Raw genomic sequence first — 24,121 nt, 5'->3', positions numbered from 1 at the left:
TGCCTTGAAAACATATGCTGGCATGTGAGGAGTTTAATCTAGTGCATATAAATATGGGAGTGAGAAAGTATCTTGATAGTCCATAGAAGAAATAACCTTCTATGAGGAAAGTGTTAGAATCATACAATCATAGAATCATAGGACTGGAAGGGACCTCAAGAGGTCATCGAGTCCAGCCCCCCGCCCTCAAGGCAGGACCACGCTCCGTCTACACCATCCCTGACAGATGTCTATCTAACCTGTTCTTAAATATCTCCAGAGAGGGAGATTCCACCACCTCCCTTGGCAATTTATTCCAATATTTGACCACCCTGACAGGAATTTTTTCCTAATGTCCAATCTAAACCTCCCCTGCTGCACTTTAAGCCCATTACTCCTTGTCCTGTCCTCAGAAACCAAGAGGAACAAATTTTCTCCTTCCTCCTTGTGACACCCTTTTAGATATTTGAAAACCGCTATCATGTCCCCCCTTAATCTTCTTTTTTCCAAACTAAACAAGCCCAGTTCATGAAGCCTGGCTTCATAGGTCATGTAAAAATCCTTCCTGGTGTAACTCCATGAATTTCAACAGATATCTACAGCAGGAGTGAATTTGGTCATTGACTCTGTGCCTTAATATTTTTAGTTCTTTGGATCACAAATATACAAGAAGTTTGCACAACTTCCTAAATATGATAGCATTGGTCTACATGCAGCAAAAGAAATAGCAGCAGGGAAGCATGATCCTGAGACTGAAAAATAGCCAAAAAGTTGACATGCTTCAGACATCACAGACCTCACCATGAGATTATTTCTGCAGCAGAAGCTGGGAGTGAAGATCAGAAGCTTTATTGCAGGAGATTCTAAAATAGAGAAAAACACAGCTGAAAGACTATAAGAAAAAGGGTATTAAAATTTAATTTATCATGAAATTTTTGCCTGCTTTTTCCTCCCTCAAGCTATTTCCTTGCACAGATTTATGAAAGGCAAAGAAGATAGGGAGGCCACCAGTTAATTTACCACCAGACTGAAGGCCCACTAATAAATTAGCATTGCCTATGACACTGTTCCATGATAAACTTACCTGTGGCTGACATGTTCTGGTGACTCACCATGAACTCATTTGTTCAGAAAGCAATACTCCTTGTAGATTTTTAGAATATTTTAAAGAACATCTGATGCCTATAAGTAGGAACATGTGATTTGTGATATTGGCTCAGATGAGTAATTCATCTAGCATGGTAACCTGTCTTCAACAATGGCCAGTAACAGTTGCCTCAGAAGGTGCAAAAAACTGTATAGTGGATGTTTAAGAAATAATCTGCTTATTGAGGATGTTTCTTCCTAAACCTGTAAGTCAGGGTATGTCTATGTTACAGAGTTTTGTTTGAAAAATGGCCGTTTTTCTGACAAAACTTGAGGAATGTCCTCACTGAAACTGTGTTCTTCTGCAAGAAAATTAAAAGAACAGAGGGTTTTTTCCGGCATTGGTAATCCTCATTCTTAGAGGAAGAAGCTTTTTTGTGAAAGAGCTCTTTCGCAAAAATGCGTGTGTGGATGAGGAAGAGGGAGTTCTTTTGAAAGAAGAGGAAAGAGGAAAAAGCACAGGTGCCCTGGTGGCCATTCCGTCCCTAGCAATCACAGCTTACATGCGAGAGAGCATCCATTCACTCTGGATGCGCTTTTTCGAAAAAGCAGATCACTTTTTCAATGCACTTTTACAGTGTGGACGCTTTTTTTAGGAAGAAGTTTTTTTGGAAGATCTCTTCCAAAAAAACTTCTTCCAAAGAAGCCTGTAGTCTAGACATAGCCTTAGTGGTTACTTTATGCCTTGGAACATGAGTATTTACTAGATGTCATTGTCCATCTCTCTGTCCAACCATGATTTATATCCATGATTAACTAAATATAATGCCTAGAGGCCTTGGCTAGACTCAGCCCCATTGTGCTGGATGTTGAGCCAACAATATAAATGATAGTTCCTGGACCAAAGAGCTTATAAATGTTTACAAAATAAACAGGGATTACTAGACACTTGCCTAGAGACTTTTGTTGCTATGCCTTAGATTTTGGTTTTACCTCCCCTGGCACTGCCTCCTGCCTTTTTTAATCAATACAGAACAGATCCTTAGCTGGTATAAGTCACCATAGGGCCACTGAAGTTATCCAATCAGAAGTTATTCTGATGAACACCATCTGAAGATCTGGACCAGAATTTGTGTATGTTAATATGTACAAATCAGGATACTTGTGGTACAAAATCTCAATTACATGGCCCATACTCATGATGAAACTACTCAAAGGGAGTACCGTACTTACTTTAAATGACTACATACATAAATGTTCATCATGGTAAGTGAGGGGGCACAGATGGATCCTGGGAGTTTATTTGCCCTTCAGACTCAATCCTGTGAGGTGCTGAATCCCTACACTTTTCACTGAAGACTATGTCAGACTGAGCTTTTACTAGTCATTTTTCTCTTGTAGTAATAATCCATTGTTTGCCATAGAAACAAATAATGATGTTGTAGTAGGCTCACCCCAGTGCACCTCCTATGTGCCTGGGTATGGCACAGCATTTTCTGCCTCAAATGCCTCTTTGTGACACTGTGGTCCTGTAGCGATCTGCCTTTTCTCACAAGTCAGCACTCAGGCTAGTACACCTGAGAAGGAGAAATTCAAATGCACAGTGTGGAGTAACTGGCTAGGCAATATTACAGTTGAAAAGGATCTTGGGGTTACAGTGGATCACAAAAGGAATATGAGCTAACCATGTGAAGTGATCGAGGAAAAGGCTAATATCATTCCGGGGTGTATTAACAGGAGCATCATGTAAGACATGGGCGATAATTGTTCTACTGTGCACTGGTGAGGTCTCAGCTGGAGAACTGTGTCCAGTTTTGGGAGTCATGCTTTAAGTACGATGTGGAATAATGGAAAGAGTCCACAGGAGAGCAACAAAAATGATAAAAGAGTTAGAGAACCTGATATATGAGGAAAAGTTTAAAACAAACTGGACATGTTTCAAGACTGAAGTGGGACTTGATAACATTCTTCATATATGCTTGTTATAAAGAGGATGGAGATCAATTGTTCTTCTCTACTGAGGGTACACCAAGAAATACTGGGCTCAATCTATAACAAGAGTGACTTAGTGTTAGCAAAATTTTCCTAATAGCTAAGGGTATGTCTACACTAATAGCTAAGGGTATGTCTACACTAATAGCTAAGGGTATGTCTACACTACAAAGTTAATTCGAACTAACAGACGTTAGTTCGAATTAACTTTCATAGGCGCTACACTAGCGCTCCGCTAGTTCGGTGGGGTGGGGTTAGGGGCTGGAGCACCAACACAGGCTCCCCAGTGCTGGGGCGGGGGGAAGGGAAGTCCTGAGCATTGGGGGGCCAAATCCAGGCAAGCTTGAGGTTCTCCACCCCTACTTCGGTGGATAAATAACACTTTGTTTGTAAGGAGCTTGCTTGGATCACAGATCCCTGGAAGAAAGGGATTTAACAGGTGCCAAACATAGCTTGGCTTGTTAACATGGTTGGAAACCAGGGGGGCTTTCCCTCTGGAGATCCAGCCCAAGACTAGATGGACTGCAAGATTTCACTCTTTAAGGGTATGTCTACACTACAAAGTTAATTCGAACTAATGGAGTGCTTAGTTCGAACTAGGTAAACCTCATTCCACGAGGACTAAGCCTAGTTCGAACTTACTAGTTCGAATTAAGGGCTGTGTAGCCCCTTAATTCGAACTAGTGGGAGGCTAGCCCTCCCCAGGTTTCCCTGGTGGCCACTCTGGCCAACACCAGGGAAACTCTACTGCCCCCTTCCCGGCCCCGGAGCCCTTAAAGGGGCACGGGCTGGCTACGGTGCCTGTGCCAGGTGCAAGCCTGCCAGCACCCAGCCAGCAGACCCTGCACCTGGCACGGCTCGAGCCAGCCACCCGCTGCCACCCAGCCCTCCGCCTCTTCCTGGGACCAGGCTGGCGGCTCCTGGGAGCCTGCCCAGGACCGCAAGAGGCAGGCGCCCGCCTGGTCTAGTGCAGACATCGTGGACCTCGTCCACGACTTCCGCACTAGGCAAAGGAAAGTGGCTGTCTAGGGCAGGAGAGCTGCCAGCCTGGCCACCCAGGAGCAGGTTGGCATGAAAATCAGGGTCGTCCACTGAGACCCCCGACCCTGAGCTTAGAATGTTCATACTGGGTCAGACCAAAGGTCCATTTAGCCCAGTGGCCTGTCTGGCGACAGTGGCCAACACTAGGTACCCTGGAGGGGCTGGACGGAGGACAATGACCAAGCCCTTTGTCTCGTGCCATCCATCTCCAGCCTTCCACAAACAGAGGCCAGGGACACCATTCCTACCCCCTGGCTAATACCACTCCATGGACCCAACCTCCATGACTTGATCTAACTTCTCTTTAAACTCTGTTCTAGTTCTAGCCTTCACAGCCTCCTGCAGCAAGGAGTTCCACATGTTGACTATTTGCTTTGTGAAGAAGAACTTTCTGTTACTAGTTTGAAGCCTGCTACCCATTCCTTTCCTTTGGTGTCCTCTAGTCCTTCTATTATGGGAACTAATGGAGAACTTTTCTTTATGCACCCTCTCCACACCACTTTTGCTTTTATAGACATCTATCATATCCCCCTCCGTCTCCTCTTCTCTAAGCTGAAAAGTCCCAGTCTCTTTAGCCTCTCTTCATATGGGACCTGTTCCAAACCCCTGATCATTTTAGTTGCCCTCCCCTCTCCCAGCCTCTCTCTTCCCCTCTCCCACCTCTTTTTCCCAGTCTCCCCCAGTTTTGTTCAATAAAGAGAGATTCTATTTTTGACCACACGTTTTCTTTATTTTGTACATCAGGAAGGGGGGCTAGGGAAGAGTAAGTGGAAGGAGGTGAGGGAGGAATGGGGTACATGTCCCCAATGGGGAGGACTGGGCTGGCTCTGCGGGCTTCTCGGTGTGGAAGTTTTCCTGCAGCCCCCCAGTTGCTCCCTTCCCCCGGATGGCAGCCTGTGGCAAGTGCAGCCAGGGTGATGGCCGAGTGCTGTGATGTGCCCAGTGTGGGCACTCAGGGCACTCCAAGCCAGGACTGCTTTGCAAGCGGGGAACCCTGAGAACTGTCTGTCTGGGGTGGGGGTCGGGTCCCTTTAAGCACAGCCCTCGGCTAGCCTGAGACAGCAGCTCCACGCTCTAAGTCCTCATCTGATGCCCTGCCGGCACTGCTTCCAGCCATCCTTAACCTCTGTTCAGGGTCCACTCTGTGTGGACATGATAGTTCGAATTAGCAAAATGCTAATTCGAACTAGTTTTTAAGTCTAGCTGTGCTAATTCGAATTAGCTTAGTTAGAATTAACTAATTCGAACTAATTTAGTTCGAATTAGCGCTGTAGTGTAGACATACCCTAACTGTTAAGCACTGAAATAGGTTTCCAGGAGAGTCTCTGAAATCCCTATCATTGAAGGTTTTTAAGAACAGGTTGGATAAATACCTGCAGGGATGGTTGAGGTGTAATTGATTCTGCCTCAGCACAAGGGGCTGGATTAGATGACCTCTTGAAGACCCTTCCAGCCCTCCAGTTCTATGATTCTATGAGTACCAATTAAGTCATACCTTATAGTGATGTGGTGATGTAAAGTAACATTCAATATAAGGTAGTTTAGGCCCATGCTAAAATCATTTTTGTTACCTAACCTGGGATTTAAATGTAGATTAATGCATTATAGGTAAGGCATTATAGGAACTCTGATTAGTACAAATCTTTAAAGATATCCAAAATGGTTACATTACATTTGTTTCACTACAGATTTTGAACCCTAGATCTATATTCAAATTCTCAGTAATCCAAAATTCAGATGAACTCTCTATCTGAATTGCAATTATCTGCAATCCATTCCTCTCAACATTTTTTAAAATAGATGTATTTATTTATCTGTTCTCAGTAGAGCTGGCCAAATATGCAAAATAATGTTCTGAAGCATTCATTTAAATTCATGACTGTAGAGTTCACAAGTAAACATGGTTCAGCAATGATTGGGTCCACCAAAAAAGAAATTGTAACTATATCATCATATCCTACAGATGGCTAATATTCATATGTAACTGTCAAGCGTATCACAGCGCCAAGCTTGAAAACAGACAGCATCAGCTTGTACTTGCATCTGAGCCATTAAAACCCAATGGGCCCCATGCAAAACAAACTATTACATACTGTACCGGGGGACTGGCAGACTCGAGAACACAGGCAGATTCCAATCATTCTGAAACTCTGAAAAAATGTGAAGAATCTAAGCAACGGTCTGTTTGATGGCAAAGTGTTTCCTAGTCTGGCAGACACCAGGTTATGGAAGACTATTTGCACTGTGCACAGGACAGATTCAATGTGCCTAGGGAAAGTTGCAAGTACTTAGAACTACATGCTGCCCACAAATGTGCCGTTACACCTGCAAGAAAAGTCACCTACTTCCATTCTCTAGCCCAGCTTGCATAACCTACAGTGTACAGGATTGCAAGCATAAGTACAGATGAACAGGTCAATTCTGTTCCTTTGTCTCATAGTGCTCAGCTTTCTATGGCCTCAAGGGTCTCTCTGGATGCCCAGTAGTGCATAGATTTAGGGTGAGTTGAGAAACAGGAAAAGGTGTTGAATCTATAAAAACATTGAGAGAGAAAAAAGGGGAGGAAAGGATTTAGCAACAACACAAAGCCAATTAGACCCTTTTTACTGTACAGCGTGGTGCCTCTGGGTAAGCAGTTCAACTCTCTATTGATCATTTTTGTTACACTATTACATTGCAAACCCATGTCTAATATTTGGCCCATTTTCACCACCCAATCTGACAGTATTACTGCTGTACCAGCTTCTTCCTCCCAATTTATGTTTGTGGTTTTAGATAAGTGCATCATGAGATGTCTAAGCTCAACTTGATACATTAACAATTATCATTGCTCTTTGCTTACAGTCCTTCAGGCGTCTTCATCTCTTTGTGACTGTGTTCAGGTCTAAGCCAATTTAAAATGATGTTGAGAATTAGAGTCTCAACAAATATGTAGAGCCTGATTCCCTGCTCTTTTGTGGGGTGAAAGGGCAGGCCGTTATGCTTATTTCTTGTGGACTTGAGTCCTTAATTCATCCATAAAAGAGGATAAATGGTAATAGTACTAACAAATTGAGGAGCTAAAATAGTGCTCTATTGCTATGCCTTCCCATATTGCATTCTCTTTGACAGGATATTGTGAAGGCCAAGACATAACAGGGTTAAAAAAAGAATTAGCCATTGATGGGTCTATCCTTCATATATTTATCTATTAGCCAGGATGGGCAGGGATTTGTACCAGTCTCTGTTTGCCAGAAGCTGGGAATAGGTGACAGGAGATGTGTCAATTGATGATTAGTTCCGTTAATTTCCTCTGAAGCACCTGGGATTGGCCAGTGTCAGAAGCCAAGATTATGGAGTAGATGGATTTTTGGTTTGACCCATTATGGTTGTCTTTATGTTCTTATGTACAAGGGAGCCAACAGAATTGCCGCGTTCTTGGGTGAGATTGGGAGGGCAGGGGTGGTGGGTACAGTAGGTAAGAGAAGGCATTGTCTTCCCAAACCACTAGCCTGGCTGCCCCTTGACTCCACCTCCCCCCCAAACACCTACTGTAGGAGTATTGGGGGCAGAGTGTGGCTGCTAGTCCTTCAGCACTGCCTGGAGACTCCAGCAGTGATTTAAAGGGCCTGGGGCTCTGGCTGCCACTGCAGTTGCAATAGTGGCAGTGGCCAGGAGCACCAGCGCCTTTTGAATGGCAGGACACTGGGGGTGTGTCTTGACTACAGGGTTTTGTCGACAAGAGTGGACTTTTGTCGACAAAACTAAACCTGCATCCACACTGCCTTTGAGTTATGTCGACATAACGTCGATAAAACTCAGCAGTTTTGTCGACGTATGTAAACCTCATTCTACGAGGAATAACTCCTTTGTCGATGTCGTTCTGTCGACAAAACAGCAGTGTGGACGCAGGGGAAAAGTTATGTCGACATAAAAGGCCTCCAGGGAGAACCGCTGGTGGACACTCCTACCACAGCTTGCAACTCTATTGTTCCTGCCCGTAGCCATCTTTAAAAGGCACAGGCACCCAGGAGCAGCACTTTGGCAGCAAGCGAGCTCCAGAGCAGACCAGGACTGTGCTGCTCAGTTCTGGGTGAGCCAGGTCACAGGGACAAGCCCCCCAAGACCCCTCTGGCCCTTCCAGGGAATCATCCCCCCGGGAACCCCGGGGCACCAAGAGCTGGCCAAACAAGGCCACTATCCCTGCACACTGGAGCAGGTCCAAGCCAACATGAAGGAGCTGAGGCAGGGGTACGTCCGGGCCCGTGAGCACAGCTCCCACTCCGGGGAAAGGCCGCACTCCTGTGAGTAATATGAGGACCTGGACAGGATCCTGGGGGCAGGGGATCCTCTGCCTCCTGAGAGGCTTGTGGAGTCTGGGCTGGAGACTCCGGTTCTACAGCGGCCAGAACACCTGCTGGGGGACCAGGAGCTCCAGGAGGAGGAAGAAGAGGAGGAGGACGGCACCCAGAGCACCCAGGAGCCAGGCACCCAGACACAGGAGGCCTCCCAGACCACCTCGGACACTGGGGAGGGAACATCAGGTGAGTGCTGTAAGGGTCCAACAAACACAGGGCAGGGCAGGAGGGAGCAAAGGGAACGGTGCAGCGCTGTGACATGTCATGCTGAGCACGGCCCAGGGGAAGGAAGTGGCACACTGATGGTCGCCCTCAGGGAGGGCCGTGCTACCCCCCTGCACTCACACAGCTGCTAGGCACCGCTTGTTCCTGCAGGCAGGGATGACACATGCAGGCATGGGCTGGAGACGCTGGAATTGCCTCACAGCTGCAGGCCTCTCAGCACTCTGTGGGAACCCCAACCATGGCCTGACACTTCTCCGTGCTGCTCAGCCACGGGGGATGCGTGAGGGGGGCACGACGGTGGCCTGCACACCGCCTGGGCTCCAGGGAGGCCGTGGCTGAAGGCCAGGCCGCACCATGCCTTACTGAGACGCACATGAGCAGCCTCTGACCCTAGCACAGACACTGCCTGATGAGAAGAAGGAGGGCATGCCCTCTCAGGGAAAGGGTAAGCATGCATGACAGACGACTTTTCCCTCTTGTCCTCCACAGCCGGACCAGCTGACCAGGAGGGGGGTGCCCAACCTGCCCCACCACCCAGATGGCTGCATGGCACCCGTAGGCACTGGCGCAGCTACTTAGAGCTAGTGCGCCAGCACTTTGGAGTCCTCCAAGAGATGAAGGACTCCATGGAAAGGAGGCTGGAGGCAGAGGCTGCTCGAATTTGCCCAGCAGCACAGGGGCATCTGTGCTGCCATCGAAGAGGCCATGGTCTTCCCCGGTCCTTTGCTTGCTCCTGCCCCTCCTCCTCAGCCTGCCCCCTCCTCTGCCCCTGCCCCCTCCTCTGCCCTTGCCATCCCAGCCCCAGCCCCACTTCCTTCCCAGCCCCCTTCTGTGGCATCCCACACATGCAGCCAGGCGCAACAAGGCCGCCAGAGCCAAAGCAGCAGGAGCTCGGCCTCCAGGCAGTCCCCTCAGCCCTGAGCCTCCCTCCCCGCTTCCAAGTTCACATTCCCCCTTCCCACCAGTGACACAAACTGAGGGACGCATTTTTTTAAGCACTTTATTTAACTGTTGTTTTTTTAACAAATGAAAATAAATCTTTGATTCAGAGAAAAATAAAAATGTCTGTTTTAGAAAATAAAGTGTACTAGAGTTTTCCTCTCTACGAGGTTGTGCAGCACACAGCATGCTGCAACCACATCGGGGATGTTGTGTTCCCCCATGTCCAGCCGCGTCAGTAGGCACCTAAACCTGCCCTTCAAATGGCCAAAGGCGCACTCCACCTGGAAGCGAGCGCTATTGAGGCGGGAGTTGAACAGTTCCCTGCTCTCATCCAGGTGGCTGGTGTAGGGCTTCATGAGCCAGGGCATGAGAGGTTAGGTCGCATCGGCCACAATGCATGTAGGCATCTACACATCCCCGACTGCCAGGTTTCTCTCTGGGAAGAATGCCCCAGCTTTCAGCCTGCGGTACAGGTATGAGTTCCTGAACACACGGGCATCGTGTGCCCAGCCTGACCACCCGACACAAACATTGGGTAAACTGTCCCCTGTAGTCGACCAGAGCCTGCAGCACCATAGAGAAGTAGCCCTTCTTATTTATGTACTGTGCTGCTCGATGGGGCGGGGCACGGATGGGGTAAGGCTGAGAGGGCTTCTACCTATGCTACCCAATTCCCTGTGCCTGGTCCTGACTGCCCCCCTGGACTGTCCCCTGATGGACTTACCTCCATCAAGGTGGCCCCGACGGTTGACTTCCCTACACTAAACTGATGCCCCACGGAGCGGTAGCTGTCGAGGGTGGCTAGCTTCCAGAGCGCAATGGCAACGCGCTTCTCCAGGGGGATGGCAGGCCGCAAGTAGCTGTCCTGGTGTTGCAGGGCAGGGGTGAGCCAGGAAGCTCCCGGACGGTGGCCTTCCGCATCCAGAAGTTTCTGAGCCACTGATCGTCGTCCCACTGCTGCAGCACTAGCCGGTCCCACCAGTCCGAACTGGTGTCCAGCCTCCAAACCCGCCTCTCCAGGAAGAAGTTGGGGGGCAAGGGCAGCAAGGCTCAAAGCTGGGTTCAGGATTCAGTACGTAGTGGGGCCATCGCCTGCCCAGGGGCAGCTCAGGCTCCATGCCCAAAAAGTCAAAATACACACAAACAAAAGAACAAAAGAAACAAACAAACACAAGAACAAAAGTACAAACAAACAAACAAAAAACAAAAAAGTCAAACCCAAGCAAACAAACAAGCAAACAAACACAGAAGCAAACAGACAAACACACAAACAGACAAACCAGATAACACACAGCTGTGGTGTCCGACAAAGCAAGACAACCAGAGCCAGGAAAACTGCAGAAGCTTTGCTTTTCCTGTAAAGGTTGGCTAGCTAGAAGCAGGAGCAGAGGAATGGCTGTCCAGGAGTATCCCTTTAAGTACGCGTCTCTGCAAAGAGCATGTAGCAGTGCCTGGGCTTTATGGCTTCCCCGTGACCTTTCAGAAGCACTTCTGGGTGCCTTCTTCTGTCGACAGAGCGTCCCACAGTCTGGACACTCTTATTTCGACAAAACTGATCGCTTTGTCGACAAAGCAATGTAGTCTGGACGCTCTATGTCAACATAAGCCTGTAGTCTAGACATACCCTGGGAGTTGCCCTCTTATCCCCCATCAACAGGCCTACTTATGAATGCTTTATATGTCAGGAAGGTAATACACATGAGATAAATCAAAGCCATGTCATACAGATGCAGAGCCACATTTTCCCAGAGCTCTAAGTGGTTTGGTTCAGATCCATCTCTAATTTCCACCCATGGCTGCTGACTTTTACAAAAGCCCAATGCAATCTTTCTCTAATAAATTCTCCTAATGATGGACTCTTGACTGCACCCAAACCACTAGGCTAGGGTTTCTCTTTCACTTTTAATAGTGCCTTGTGTTGCATTACCTAAAATATAAAACCCCTTTTGTATAAACTCCGGCAGAGTCTTTATTCCCAGTGAGAACCCAGGGAGGTTCCCTTTTAGAAGTGACAAGCCTCTGTGCCCGCACAGACTGCTGTACGGCATGATAACCTCTTAACACACCCGTAATCCCAAAAGGAAATCTGTGTTATCAATTTTCTACATGAGCATCTCAAACATAAACACACTATCCTCTCGGCATGTAATTTAGTCCTCTGGGAAGATGAGCACTCTCTCAGTCCATCCAAGTTTGACAGGATCCCTAAGGCATACAATACAATAAATCAATGTCAAATTTTCCCACACCAGGAACCCTGCCAAAACTTCCTACTATTCTAGCAAGGACTCCTTACCTATTTAGCAGGTAGGGTGGCTCTGGCCCACTGACATCTGTTCATGACCCTTCCCACCCATCTAATCCCCAAAAGACTCATTTTGAAGACTTTTTATTTTACTTGTTTAATCAGTATCTGATGATAATGGCTGTCACCCAGGTCATACTATAAAATATAGGAGGTGAATGTATAGTTCATGTAATCCCAATCCCACACCACTCTAAATATACTTTACAGTGAATGCTTAGGTCAGCCCTGCAGCACTGTAAATAGAGTGTTTTGTTTCATAGATCAGGTATAGAATTTATAGCTAACTTTAGTATAAAAATATTATTGAATTAATTTGGTCCACCTTCATAAAATACAAACTCTGCATCAGATCCTCACTTGGTGAAAATAAGCATAATAGAAATAATTTTAATAGAGTTACATTGATCTACATCAGCTGAGGATCTGGCTGAGGATCTTTTCTAATATGTCATATTTAATAATGTATCACAGTTCATGGAGCCAATGTATTCTGGTGGCCAGTTCAGAGACATTATTGCAAGACAATTAAAAAAATAAACAAACCTACTGGTTCCTCTGTTTGCTGTGAGTTAATCGGTAGGTGAAGGATGAAATGCAATATGAAGGTGTTCTGCAGAGAGAGGGAGATCAGCTGTTGATATTTCACTGAACCAGATTGAATTCTAACACAGCAACTAGAGAGACCAAAGATAGAAACAAATTTCATTTCAAGTGACCATTTGTACAGCTGTGCTGAAGCAGTCCAAAAGCACCACTGCCAGTGAGATTTCCAACCTCCGGAGCTCTCCAGGCTTTTGTCTTACTGATACCAATTTTAGCATTTGCATTTTTTAAAAATTGCTGCACCACAAATTTGCAATTCTCTCCCAACATACTTTAAAAACTCACCTATAATAGGTACATGTTTTCAATGTTCTATTTACTTTAGTACATTAGTAGACAAACATTTCCTTGATGCAAATCTATTTAGTACTTTAAAGACTAACAAGATGGTTTATTAGATGATGAGCTTTCGTGGGCCAGACCCACTTAAGTGGGTCTGGCCCACGAAAGCTCATCATCTAATAAACCATCTTGTTAGTCTTTAAAGTGCTACATTGTCCTGCATTTTGCTTCAGCTACCCCAGACTAACACGGCTACATTTCTATCACTATTTAGTACCTTAGGGTTAAACTACCCAGCAGTGAACTTCTTCCTGCTTGGCAGAATGATTTACCAAAATAAATTAATCTGTTTACAATTTCATTTAAAAAAAATCTGTTTCTAACCTGTGATGCTAAAGGTTTATAACTATCATTGCATGAGTGTTAGATCTAATGAGCAAAAGGAAGAGCTAATATCCATATTTTATTTTTCACAGAACTGAATTGATATTCATTACTTGATTTTACAAGTAACTTTTTGGGATTTTCAAAAAACAAACTGTGGAGTTTTTCTCATCAGCCCCAACTTCTTAGGTTATATTAATGCTCCTCCAAGATATAAAGGCTTATCTGAAATATATCTTGGTCTTTTTTAGTCTTTATAAATTGACATTCTGCTATACTGTAATATCTTTTATTGCTTTTTAGAAGATTTATCCAATGTTGCTTGAGTCTTTTACTCAAGTTTAAGTTTTTATTAAACTCACCCAGCAGGGGTGGGGCTGTGAATGAAGGATTCAGTATGCAGACTGCCCTGGGTAGAGAGGATAACACTAACCCTATGTCACTGCAGCAGTTCGGGGACCGGTGAGAAGCACTCGTCCATAGCTGCTGCAGTGGGCACATCTGGGGGAAGGGTACATGTTCCCCAGCTGGGGAACAGGCAGACACACAGACAAACAGACACACAAACAGAAATATATAGTAAAAAGCTGTCCCTTTCTCCACCTCTACTCTCTGCTGGCCCAGTGGGTTTATAGCTGTCCTGTACCCATCTCTGCCCCCTTGCTGCCTCCCTGTGGTCATTCTACAGTATGGGTGTGTCTAGACTACAGGGTTTTGCCGATAAAAGTGGACTTTTGCCGACAAAACTATACCTGCGTCTACACTGCCGCCAAGTTTTGTCGACAGTAAGTCGACAGAATGCGGCAGTTTTGTCGACAGTGGTAAACCTTATTCTATGAGGAATAACGCCTTTTGTCGACAGAGTTCTGTCGACAAAAGGCACTATTGCATACACACTGTGCTTTTTCAAAAGAGAGCATCTAGACTTGCTTTGTTGACAGAACTGGCTGTAGTCATAGACTCATAGACTTTAAGGTCAGAAGGGACCATTATGATCATCTAGTCTGACCCCCTGCACAGTGCAGGCCACAGAATCTCACCCACCCCTCCCAGAATAATCCTCTCACCTATATCTCAGATATTGAACCCTTCAAATACTTTGAAGACCCCAAGATGCAGAGCATCCTCCAGCTGTGATCTGTGCCCAATGCTACAGAGGAAGGCGAAAAACCTCCAGGGCCTAGTCTAGACGCTCTTTATCGGCAAAAGCCTCTGTCGACAAAAGCCTGGAGTCTAAACGTACCTATGACTCCCTCCTTCCAGACCCCACCCTTTCCATTTTATGAGAAACAATCAAATTCCAGGAACATCCCATCGTCTTGGCACAACCAAACCCTGACCTTGTTTCAGTTTATGATGAGAGGAAGCTGCATACCAAATTTGGTAATCCTAGCTCTTGCCACTTAGGAGGAACTTAAAAAACAACAAATAGTCTTTAAAGTATTACCAGACTAACAAAACATTTAAATGGTATCATGAGCTTTTGTGAGCACAGTCCACTTCTTCAGATGAAGAAGGGCTGTGCCCACAAAAGCTCATGATACCATCTAAATGTTTTGTTAGCCTGTACAGGATAAACTTAAAAACCAACAAATAGTCTGGTAGCACTTTATAGACTAACTCGGCTACCCCTAAGCACTTAGAAGGAGTTCTTGAACAAAGAGATTCACAGATGGATGGACAGACAGACACAGACAGATGCACATTTCTAAAATATATAGTAAGATTTTGGCAAGTATAATCTCACCTGATATGAGCTGTCAAAAAGAGGATATTTTTGCTCGGTTATTTTTTAAATTTGGCAGATTTGTATGAATAATTAAGGTATTTATTTTCTATTTGGCATAAAGAATAACAGTATAAACAAGGAGATATTTTAACACATGTAAAATCTGTAGGTCCAGATCCTTTGCACCTGTTTAAATCTATTTGTGTCACTGGATCATGGAATCATAGAATCATAGGGCCGGAAGAGACCTTAGGAGGTCATCAACTCCAGCCCCCCTATCCAAAGCAGGACCAATCCCAACTAAATCAACCCAGCCAGGGCTTTTGTCAAGCCGAGACTTAAAAACCTCTAGGGATGGAGATTCTACCAAATTTGCATTGGATGAATGCATATTTACCTTAAATCATCCTAAAAAGGGATGAAGCTTTGCCAAGTCTGGGCTAACAGATACTGGACACGAGCAAAGAAGTATTATCTCCACTTCATAAATGGGTACTGAAGTAAAGTGAGATTATATGCTTTGCCCACAGTTTCAGGCATGGCCAAAAACTGATCCCAGGTTCCCTGAATCACAATTAATGCCTCAAGCACAAGGCCAGCCTTCCATCCTAACAAGGTCCGGGATCTGGTTTTCAGAACTCATTTAATCACTGCTACAACCTTTCAGAAGAAAAAAGCAAAACCTTAGGGTATGTCTACACTACCCTCCTAGTTCGAACTAGGAGGGTAATGTAGGCATACCGCACTTGCAAATGAAGCCCGGGATTTGAATTTCCCGGGCTTCATTTGCATAAGCGGGGAGCCGCCATTTTTAAATCCCCGCTGGTTCGAACCCCGTGTAGCACGGCTACACGGGGCTTGAACTAGGTAGTTCGGAATAGGAACCTAGTCCGAACTACCTAGTTCGAGCCCCGTGTAGCCGCGCTACACGGGGTTCGAACCAGCGGGGATTTAAAAATGGCGGCTCCCCGCTTATGCAAATGAAGCCCGGAAAATTCAAATCCCGGGCTTCATTTGCAAGTGCGGTATGCCTACATTACCCCGCTAGTTTGAACTAGCGGGGTAGTGTAGACAAACCCTTTGTCCTGGACTAACATGTATTTTTTACTTTTCTATATTCTTCAGTCAAAGTAACTAATGCACGCTTTAAAATTTTTTAGCCCTGCATATACATATGCCAATGTTTGTATCCCTGTTTGTATGGGTGTATATTGGATTCTCAAATTACACTATTGAATCAATTCTAAAAACAGTTCAGTTGATATGATACTTCAGCATACGTTTCTCCATTGTTTTATGGGCTAATATGGAACTACCTTTGAGCAATTTGCTACATCTTTAATTAGAATCAGAATTTAATAAAAGTTTTCAGTGTCCGGGAATACTAACATAACAACGCCTCTTCTCCTGAGAGGAGTTCTAAAGATATATTTATTCCACATGTTTCTTAATTTTTTCCTAGTGAATCACATTGTTTGTCTTTATAAATACATAGCCATGGCTTACGTATTGCCTCAAAAGATAGACCTACCGTAAATAACCACTCTTCCACCAGAGGCTAAACATATTATGTAAATGTAATTATGCATAAGTATAATGATAAAAACATGGGTGATATAAATAGCTAATACATTTGAACATGAATAATTCTTTCTGTTAAGGCTCAGGGACCTAATCCTGCAAAAACTAGTGCACATGGCTAGCTTTACGGGGCCTACTCACATATATAGTTTATGTGTGCTTAAGTCTTTGGATGGATTACAGCCATAAGTCTCCCCTGAGGACTCATGGCTTCTTTGCCCACAAAACCACAAGAAGTGAGTGTAAGCCAAGACCAAATTATTCTTCTGATCAGATCCTGGGTTTTCAGTTCCATCACCTTTGCCCTGTTACAAAAGTGTGAATAAAGCCAAAAATATGCTGTCTTCTTTTGTAATATGGTTCCAGCTCAGAGACTCAACATTTGAACTGGGTCACTGAGGAAAAGGACAGGGCCAGAGACTGTCTCTCAGGCTATGTCTAGACTACAAAGTTTTATTGGAAAAAGGTATGCAAATTGTGCTCCACAATTTGCGTACCTTTTTCTGATAATTTTGTCGGAAGAGGCTTCTCCAAAATCTAGCCCGTCTACACAAGGCCAAATTTCGGATAAACCTCCTCTTTCGGAAGAGCCCTTTTTCCTCATGGAATGAGGAAGACAGGGCTTCTGAAAGAGCGTGTCTGTTCTTCCGCCAAAAAAAAGTGGAAGAGCAGACGCATTCCCTGGATGTGACAGAGTTTTTCCGGGATACCTCTGGTAGTTTAGATGTAGCCTCACTCTCTAGCACCCAACATAAATAGAGTTCTTACCTCAGGTGGGCCCTCTAGGAACCACTTTAATACAAAGAGCAATTGCTACAATTGCACACAGATGTGCTGAATATGATGCATGTACACAGGCAACTGCAGCTATTCAGTTAAGATACAGCCTGCTCATAATTGAGAGAGCACAAAAGCACTCTGGCCCCTTCCTGTTTTGGCCCCAACACTCCTCTGCTCCTATATATCCCTAATATGATGGGGTCTGAAGAAGTGAGACTCTAAAGCCACTTATGGCAGCTCTGTAAGTCCCCTGGTATAATTCTTCCTATTTCCTGCTCTTTTTACTGCCCCGTACACCACTGGATCAGTGAGAAGGGATTGTAAGAGGAGTCAGAATCTGGTTCCAGGTTCTGTTCTTTCCTGTTCCAGTGACTTTTTCTGTGCCAGAGACTTTCACCTGTCTGCATATCAGGGTGTCTCTAGATTACAGGGCTTTTTCCGAAAAAAGTGGCCTTTTTTTCGAAAAAAACTTCCCCTGAAAGTAAATCAAAAGAACACGGCAGTTTTTTTGACCGTGGAAAACCTCGTTCGAAACAAGGCGCTATGTCATGCAACTTGTGCTTTTTCGAAAGTACTGGCTGTAGTCTAGACGCTCTTTTTTGAAAGAGTCTTTTTCAAAAGTATCTTTCGAAAAATCCGCTTTTGAAAGAGGCTTGCAGTCTAGACATAGCCTCTTTTACCACATCTGTAAAATGGGACAACAGCTTAATAGCCCAAATATCACATCGAGAATACCAGTGTAGTACAGATAAGAAAATAAATAGGTTTTTCTTTCTCCTGCCTTACTCAGTGCCCTTTTCTCCCATTTTTGTTCTATCCACATGCATTTTCTCTTCTTTTTCCTTTCTTTGTGCTCTACTGGGTGTTTTTTGCTTTCTGTCACACTTCTCTCACTGTGGTGGCTGCTGAACCCCACTGCCCTAGTCACCAGAAAGTTACATATTGCTTGGCACGGGGAAGAGGAATCCATTGGTAGATGCAAGAGGCTAGGTCCATCTGCTCTGGCAGCTTCAATCCCATTAGAGCAGAGAAGCCAAGGGAAGCATGGGATTGTGGTCTGCTGCTTTGGCCCACAGCTCTGGGCACACAGGCCACTTTCTGAAGTTGCATTAATGGCTGCCGTAAGAACAGGTGAGGCAGGGATCTTGGAGCTTAAACCACCTTCAAAGGACTATGTTTGTCCTGAGGAAAGAAAGGACAGATCCAAAGCATGGAGCCTTTCCTGCTCCAGCTGTTCTGCCCTTCTCCTCTATCCCTCCTTCTCCCCTGGATTACCCTGGTACCCCACAGAGGCAGGGAAACCCTGAGCTAACACAATTAGGGACCATTGTAGATAGAACCTAAATCTGCCAAGTGCGGGAAGAGTCTGAAATTAGGAGTAACATCCTGGAGGGAAAGGCTCTGAAAATGCTTGCACAACCACACAAAGTATTCACATAGTTGAACACGTCACGTTGAACTTTGTCAAATAACTCACTCCTTTTGCCCATGAAAGGCTTTTGTGGATGCCAGCCCGATTATTCTAGTCTCTTATTTATTCTTTTTCAGATGTTTTCAGATTCAGTACCTGATTTTTCTTTTGTGCCAGTTAAAATGTGCCTCTGGCAGCAGTATTTCCCTGGTGAAGTTTTCAAATGCCTCAAGGAGAGTAACCATACTGACTGTCAGATTTCACTGAGTGGACAACATCAGCAGTACAACAGAACATCTTTTATTCTGAATAAAGATGTGCAAAATTATCAAGCCTAAGTGTACACGTAGGATGGAAATATGCGTCTCAAATAGCAGGGTAGTTTACAGCTCAACTCTGCTTTAGACATGCTGATATCCTCAAATAGCAACAATAAAGCTTCTGTCTTCTTTCAAGATATTTGTCATCTTTTGATCTTAAGCCAAAAATATTGAATTCTGGGAGATCGTAACTACCAAACTGATAGCTTATGTCCTCAGCAAGTGCTTATCAAGTGTAATTCAGAAAGATGGTACATATCAAAAGTGACAACTAGAAATAAGGAATAAAGTTCAGCTTACTGAAAAAAGTAAACAAAGCGTCAAACGGAAATGGCTTTAGGAGCTCATGGATTTCTTTCTAAGAGTATTTTAAATAATGATACTTTTGCTGTAAATAGTGTTTACACATGATGACTTTAGGGACTTTAAAATGAAATTAATACAGAATAAAAGCCTATATTGCATAATAGGGACAATGTCAAGATAAATATCCTGTAAAACATGTTTATCCCATAAAACATGTTTTCCTATGTTAGCAGCAATACTACAGATCTTCACACTGAGAACAACAAATACTAAAAATCTGGCCCCTATTGCTGCATGTCCAAATTGGTGCACATAGACACTTGTGAAAGTTTTGTGCACTATCATTTGTGTATGGAAATGGCAGAATTTACACAGGTAGAAACTATTTGCAGGCTCGCTGACGAGGGAGGGGCAAAGGTGTTATCTGTTCCAGAGTCTGGTGATTCAAAAGGGCACATTGATCCTGTCTGCTGTTGCCATTCTTGCACCCGGGGCATGCGCGACCCCCGCCCTGGGCACCCGGCGCATGCGCGGCGCCTGCCCCGGGTGCATGGCACATGCGCTGTGCCACCCCTGAACGTGCGGCGTATGCGCAGCCCCGCCCCCGGGCTCCCGGCAGCCCCAAAAGTTTGGGGATCACTGATATAGAGCATGCTTGGTCCTGCCATGAAGGCAGGGGACTGGACTTGATGTTTTGATGTCCCTTCCAGTTCTAGTATTCTATGATTCTATGATTTTAGCACTGCAAAAGTATTGGTTTTAGGAGCTTTTACAACAAAATTTGCCATCTGAACTATGTATAATAGCAACATGTCATGCCACATGCCTTCTGAAATAAAAATAGCTTTAAACCTGCTTTAAAAGAGGTTAGCTGCATGGTTCTTCTAACACCAAGAGGAAAATTTTGGAATGGTTTCAGAGCCATAGGCTAAGGGACAGAGACTTAATCTTGTCTTCCAAGCCTTCCAGCTCCTATAGCTTCATCCCTTTGGCCTTCAGGAGTCCAGAAGAAGAGGAAATTATCTGGGACACAGCTCATTAAGAGCCTTAAAACACAGTCTATGCTCCACACAGGCAACCTGTGAAGTAAACACAACAGCAGGTACACATAATCCCCTCTGCCCTTGTTTGACAGTTTTCAAGATATGACATCCTATATTAACTGCAAGATAATGAGCCTTTTTGGAGGGAGGGAAGGAGGGTAGGTGGGTATCTATGAATAAAGTGAAATGCAATAACCTACCATTTGTATCATACAGACTTGCCAGAGCACCAAAGCATCTTCACCATCTTTTATCATATCAGCAAGGGAGAAACTACTTTAAAACACACTATGGGTTGTGTTCCAAGTTGTAGATAAGACAACAAAAAAAGAACTATTTACAGCCACTGTCATATATAAAAAACTCTTTATCAGGGTGAAAAATCTCAGATTATTGAACGTGAACTTGCTTTTAAAAGCCAGATCCTCATCTGGTGTAGAGTGGAATCACTCTGTTGACTTCTGGCTTCGAGAGGCTAATTTTCAGTATTTTTCAGCTTTTATTTTTGAAAAAAATGTTCTCAGTTCTGGCCAATAAAAAAAGTTTAATCGCTTTTATTTTTGACTCTCATGCGCATAAACAACCATGCAATGTTTGCACTGCAAATACAACAGGGAATGTTCAAATCCAAACCCAGCAATTTTTCCATTGAAACATTTTTTTAAAAAAGGACATAAAATAAAACATTTGGGCTACGTCTACACTGCACTGTTTTTTGCGCAAGAAATACGCAAATGAGGTGAAGCATGGAATATTGCTAGCCCCATTTGCATAATTAATGAGCAGCTGCTTTTTGCACAAGAGGCATTTGCACAACAAGGAGCTATCTACATAGCTCCTTTTTTCTCAAAAACCCTCTGCTGCACAAGAGCTGTTCTTCTGCTTTTTTTTCAGGAAGAACAGCTCTTGCACAAGAGGGGGGTTTTGCGCAAAAAGGAGCCATGTAGACGGCTCCTTTTTGCGCAAAAGCCTCTTACACAAAAAATGGCTGCTCAGTAATTATGCAAATCTGGCACTGCAATATTCTATGCTTTGCCTCGTTTGCATATTTCTTGCACAAAACAGCACAGTATAGACATAGCCTTCGTATTTGATTTTATGAACTTTTTTCTTATTGTACAGAATTGAATTTGGTTCTAAGCAACCAGATTGTCTCTACTAAGATATCTTGTAGGCTTCTGCACTATCCACCATTCCCCAAGGGTAAGTCTACACAGCAGCATTATTTCAGAATAACTGACGTTATTTCGATATAACAAAATGCATATCTACTCAGCAAGGCATTATTTCGAAATAATGGTGAATTGGAGGACTTCTTACTCTGACTCTTGTAACCCTCATTTTACAAGGAGCAAGGGAAGTCAGAGGAAGAGCATTCTTCCTTCGACTTCCTGCTGTGTAAACAGTGCCAAAAATCGAATTAAACGTAGTTGAAATTGCGTATCTGAATTTGACTTTTGCCCTGCTGTGTAGACTTGCCCTATGTGTTCTGAAGACTTGCTAAGCAATACAGAGCCAGGTATATGGCAACTGGTAGATGGGACTGGGTCAAAAGTCTCTTGTCTAGGATGTCTCACCCCATTACCAGGAGTCCCCAACTTTTTCTGGAGTGCTTCTATAACCTCCTGGGCATGGTGTTCTGTCTCATCTAGTGGCACTGAGACTACTTTGAAAGAAATCAATGAGTCTGCTCTACAGGTTCCACTAAGATCCATGTCCCTTTTGGCTCATGCAGTAAAGCCTCATGCATTTAACCACGGGTTTGATCCCAGCTGTGATGCTGTATGGAATGTGGGGGACACTATATAGGATATTATGAATATCAATATTATAGGACGACAATGAGTTATGTTAGATATGCCATGTAAGATATCTACAAACATGTTGTCATCTACCAAATATGATAAACTCATTTCTATGTTTGTACTACCTTTGTATGTTGGGTTTTGTATATGTATGTGTGTCAATATTACAAAACTTGTGCTATGCTTCTAGGTGACACCCATAGATCCACAGCCTAGCCTGCTTCATGGCCCATCAAGAACAACCAATTATTCAACTGATCTATTGAGAGAAGGCCAGGAAAATGTCTTATGACTCAGCAGGCATATAGGGGCATGCCTCAGGACAGAACTCTAAGGCTTCCAGGCCATGTGCTGGGTAGCTTGTGTTTGGGACAAAGGAAGTATGGGTCACATGGCAAAGGAATATAAAAGTAGCTGCATCTTCTCCATATTGTCTTCATTACTGCTTCATACCTCCGGGTATGTCTACACTACCCTCCTAATTCGAACTAGGAGGGTAATGTAGGCATACCGCACTTGCAAATGAAGCCCGGGATTTGAATTTCCCGGGCTTCATTTGCATGAAGCCGGCCGGCGCCATTTTTAAATGCCGGCAGTTCGAACCCCGTGCCGCGCGGCTACACGCAGCACGGAGTAGCTAGTTCGGATTAGGCTTCCTAATCCGAACTAGCTGTACTCCTCATGGAATACAGCTACATTCCACGAGGAGTACAGCTAGTTCGGATTAGGAAGCCTAATCTGAACTAGCTACTCCGTGCCGCGTGTAGCCGCGCGGCACGGGGTTCGAACTGCCGGCATTTAAAAATGGCGCCGGCCGGCTTCATGCAAATGAAGCCCGGGAAATTCAAATCCCGGGCTTCATTTGCAAGTGCGGTATGCCTACATTACCCTCCTAGTTCGAATTAGGAGGATAGTGTAGACATACCCTCTGTGGTAACCTTTCTACAAACAAAGCTCTAAAAAATGGACTGAATGACCCATCCCATCTGGATGTTCCAGAGGCACTTTCAAGCCAGCAAACTTACCAATACTGCTAAGACTCTGATGGACTTTGAAGTCTTTGTATGTAAGACTTTGTATGTGAGACTGACCACTTAACATCTCTTTTCTTGTTCTTTCTTTTTCCTTTATAATAAACCTTTAGTTTTAGAAACTAAAGGTTTGGCTGGCAGCATGGTAATTTGGGTAAGATCTAAATCTTCACTGACCTAGTAATGTGGCTGGCCCCTTGAGGTCAAAACAACATTTTGTCCATGTGAGCAGAGTTTTAAAATAACTTCTCACTATACTGGACCTAAGTGCTGATTGGGAGCCAGAAAAATCAAAGGCAATAAAGAGCGTTGTGTGATTTCTTTTTGCTTCTTGATAACCAGGGGAGGAGGGAGGGTCAGAAGCACAATTTATGACTGTTTTGAAAGAATAATTTCAGTTTTACTCACCAGTCTTGGAGTATCTGCTCTCCTTTTTGCATTCTGCTCTAACCTTGGTATTTCCAGTAAGAGCTACCTCAGGCACCCCCCCAGTCACAACGCTCTCCGACAACCGGTATCTGTTGGTGTTACACTTCCCCTTACCGCTGATGCTAATCTATTTCTGGATTATTAGTCATTTGATCCCTCCATGTCAAATTTGACCTTCCCTCAGATAGCAGAGACCAAAGGGAGTCATTATGCAAACAGTACTTTTAACCACAGCCCTCCCATCCACAACCACTAAGATATTATTGTTCTTTGTGGTGCTTTATTATGCAGCCCTTTCTGCTAAAGTGCCTAAAGGTTGCTATCTTCTTCAGCTTCTGGCATTTACTTTAAAAGGAAATTAATATCGATCTCAAATTAGTCAATTGCATCCAATATTAATGTCCGGGCTTATGTGAATCTGTGAAATAGTAAAGATCAGAATCTCTGGTCTGTTCTACTGTCTTCATGACTGATGAAGCGCAAAGAGAAGGGGGACCGGCCACAATC

General features: G+C 44.4%; 1 long non-coding RNA gene across 4 annotated transcripts; it reads right to left on the bottom strand.

The window, feature by feature from the left end:
- Positions 1-539: 539 nt before the first annotated feature.
- On the bottom strand, positions 540-23,726 carry LOC142829983 (uncharacterized). Of its 4 annotated transcripts, none has more exons than XR_012904975.1 (4): positions 23,594-23,725; positions 12,458-12,584; positions 6,444-6,629; positions 540-842 (listed from the first exon to the last, which is right to left on the bottom strand). It is a non-coding gene; the product is annotated as an uncharacterized LOC142829983 (long non-coding RNA). The 4 variants fall into 4 exon arrangements; XR_012904976.1 differs by lacking the exon at positions 540-842 and adding an exon at positions 20,159-20,385 and having other exon boundaries at positions 5,034-6,629; positions 23,594-23,726; XR_012904977.1 differs by lacking the exon at positions 540-842 and having other exon boundaries at positions 5,034-6,629; positions 12,454-12,584.
- Between the last annotated feature and the right edge of the window lie 395 nt (positions 23,727-24,121).

The sequence above is a fragment of the Pelodiscus sinensis genome, chromosome 6, assembly GCF_049634645.1.
Source record: "Pelodiscus sinensis isolate JC-2024 chromosome 6, ASM4963464v1, whole genome shotgun sequence".
Classification (NCBI taxonomy): Eukaryota; Metazoa; Chordata; order Testudines; family Trionychidae; genus Pelodiscus; species Pelodiscus sinensis.
This window is presented reverse-complemented; position numbering and strand designations above follow the sequence as displayed.